Below are 3,630 nucleotides of genomic sequence, written 5' to 3' on the forward strand. Positions count from 1 at the left end.
GTTGGTTTGGGTCATCCCATGCGCCGTCGGTATCGCTTGACCATTGGACTCATGGAATTTGAATCGCTTCAGCACGCGTTCTGCAAACGCTGCTTGTGATAAGGAAAGCGTCTTCTTCTTGAGGTCCCGCTCAATTTTGATCCCAACGAAGTACTTAAACTCCCCTTGGCGCTTGAGGTCCAATTTCTTTCGATCTCGTAAATAATTGCCACCGCCCGCGTTGCGGTCTTGGCCGCCATGACAAAATCATCGACATACGTGCAAACCACCTCAAGTTTGCCATCAACTGTGCGAAGGAAGAGACAAGGTCGTGTTGGCTTGCCACGAAACCAAGGGAGATCATGATTTACTTGCAGTGCAGGTACCAGGCAAGGGATGTCTGCTGCAATCCATACAGTGCCTTCTTCAGTAGGCACACCTCGCTCGTTTTGTCTTCGTAACCCTCAATTTGTTTCATGGAGGTAGGATTCGGGTGGTAAGTCGGCTTGGACGAAAGCGTTGTTTGCATCGCACTGAACAGCGAGGCTGCGGGCACAGATCCAGGCCATGTCGACCCGAATGGTCGAGGCCTTGACGACCGACGAGAAGGTTGCGTCGAAGTCAACGACCTCGACTTGGGAGAATCCTTTCATGACGAGGCGTGCCTTGTAAGCCACAACTTCTCCTTCTGCATTCTTCATCTTCGCGTAGACCCACTTGTTTCCGATGGCCTTACGTCCCACCGGTAATGTATTCATTGTCAAAGTGCCTTGCTCTTGCAATTTCTTTAGCTCGCGGAGTTCGGCGTCGTGTCATTGCGTTTCTCGCGGCAAGACATGGCTTCAGTATGCGATTAAGGTACGCCATCTTCAAGTGATGGTAAGGCTGCACACGAAAACTCAAAACCTTTGTTGGCCATTGTTGAAGCATGATCACAATGATTGTGGTCGAAGTCTATTTCGTCGAAGCGTTGTGGTGGACGTCGTTCGCGAATAATCTTCGGTGCAAGAGTTGGTGTCGTCGTAATCGGTGGTAACGCGATTGGTGGTGTCGTCGTAATCGGTGGGGCACATAGGCCGCTAAGAGTCGACGGATGCTCCCCACTTCCGATATCTTAGAGAGCTCCTTCAAGCCTGAAGAGGTCTTGATGCAGGCGGCTCTGGGTTTCCCACAATTCTTGTTAGATGCTGTTCGGAATTGGTGCTGATGGTAGGCGCTTGGCGATTTTGTGCAGTTTGTTGCGAAGTCGGATTTCGTTGCCTTCCTTCGTCGAGGGCATGGGCGTGCCAAAGAATCATGGCGCGCAGCGCGCCATGATTCTTTTCGGGATCCGGTCGTACGGCTCCCCTTCGTCGTCAGAGCTGTCATCTTCGCTGTCGTTTGCTGTAACCAAGTGCGAGTCGATGGGGACAGGCGGGTGGAGGAATTCACTTTCGTGGAATGTGACGTGGACGCCCGTGGTGACTTCATTGTCCTCGAGATCGAACAAGCGGTAAGCCTTCATGTCTTCGGCGTACCCGATGAATACACATTTGTAGGATTTTGGGGCAAGTTTATCTCGTTTGGTTGGTTCCTTAATCATGTTGTAGGCGACAAAGCCAAAACCTTTGGGGATGGCTAGAGTGGGCTTGTGTCCCGTCATGATTTCAATCGGCGTCATTTGGTCTTTGGTGTTATGGACGATGCGGTTCTGAACAAAAATGGCCGTATTAACCGCATCTCCCCATCATCGGCGAGCCAGACCAGATCAGGCCAACATGGACATTGCTATTTCCATGAAAGTCCGATGCGATCGCTCGGCGATTCCATTTTGCCATTGATTGTCTGGTTGGGAGCGCTCGTGGTGGGTGCCTTGGGTCTTGAGCGAGTCGCGAAATTCGTTCGAAGATTATTCGGACCCACCAACGGTACGTAGTTGCTTGACTTTTCTTCCTGTCTGTCGTTCGCTCCGTACTACGACTTCCTTGAAAATTTCTTCTTGTGTAGCAGCGTACGTTGACTTGACGAAGCAAACAATTTTGTAGCCCGAGGCCACATCGATATACACGGCATAAAACTTGCAGCCCCCCACAGTTTCGGTCCGCATCGGTTCTTTGGTATCACTCACCCAACATTCACCAGCTTTGTAGGTGCGATTACTTGTTTTCGGAGCTGGCAACTTGTGCATCTTCAAGTCGACACAAGCAGGACAAGGCGAGTCAATGTCTCCTGAGAGATCACTCGGCAACCCAAGTCCCAGTTTGGAGCAATGTTTGCGTGTTGCGAGCCATACGTGACCCATTCTTTCATGCCAAAATGCTAACTTGTCATTGTTGTTTGTAGTTCTTGTGGCGTTCGCCGTCGCCGGAACAGTCATACGGCCTTGGAGCACATATACGTTCGCTGGTTGCTCGAGGATCCCGTTGGCAATGACCAAGGAGCCAACGTGGATGCCGCACTTGTCGTGGCCAGACGAGACGGAGAATTTTGGAGTTGCGACGGCAAAGGGCAGGAACAAACACTAGCGTCATTGGTATACCATCGATAACCCTTACTTCAGCAAGTGTCAACTTGTTCCCATTTGATGTGTTGAAGTCAAACGTTCCCATTGTAGTTGCTTGGGCAAAGTGACCATATGCGACGATGATTGTTCTGTCGCAGTCATCAAGATTATACAAGTGCTCTTTCGCCCCGGTCATGTGGGACGACGCCCTCGAGTTGATGATGATCTTCGTCGTAACTTTGACTGCGTTGAGACTGCGACGGGAGGGACACCGACTGGCGGGACTCATACCGAGACTGGAGGGACCCATGATCAGACTGGAGGGACCCATTTTGTCATCACAAGGATAGATGCTGAGGTTGGAGGGACACATACCAGCAAACAAGTAAACAGAGTAATTCGGGGCATCACTGCTAGATTCGTTTGTCTTCGCGCTCGGTGGTGGGACAGAAGGTGGATCTCCCTGCAACTTGGCACGGTACTCTCGTTTCCAATGTCCTGGTTTGTTGCAATGGGGGCAGTTGCCTTCTTGTCTTTGTCCACGGCCACCGCCCTTACCACGACCACGTCCGCGACTATCTTGTCCGCGCGAGTTGTCAACATCGCTCAGTGTTCGTTCATCGCCCATATCAGCGATTGGAGATTGGATCGCTCCGTTGGCGAGGGCAGCTTTACATTCAGCCTCCAAAAGTGATCGAGCCGTCGTAAGTGTTTGCAATCTTTCAGAAAATCAAAACTGTGGTTGCAAGCGGTTGGCGTGCGTACGCTGTCGCTGTACTTCTCACAAATATTCACACATGCATGAATGGTGGCAACCAGATTTCTATGTACTTCAACGTTGCCCCGCCGTCAGTTCAAGAATATTTGAGAAGCGCTAAGATTAAAACATAAAACGATATCGTGTTGTTAATTCTCGGACAACTTTTTGGCCAAGCTACGAAGCAAGTCAATAGTGCGCTGCATATACTGAAGTTGTGATTGGTGCTCTTGTTGCTCCAGTGCAAAACTAGCTTCTCGTTCTGCTTAGTCCAGGAGATATCGCCGTTCTTCCAACTCATCGACATAATGTCGACAACTGCAGACGCATCATCCTTAAGAGCAGACGATGGTCTTGGTTCCTTGACCTTCGAGGGCGATACCTCCTCCTCCTCTTCAAGCGCATCTGACTT

The sequence above is a fragment of the Aphanomyces invadans genome, assembly GCF_000520115.1.
Source record: "Aphanomyces invadans strain NJM9701 unplaced genomic scaffold supercont1.176, whole genome shotgun sequence".
Taxonomy (NCBI): Eukaryota; Oomycota; class Saprolegniomycetes; order Saprolegniales; family Verrucalvaceae; genus Aphanomyces; species Aphanomyces invadans.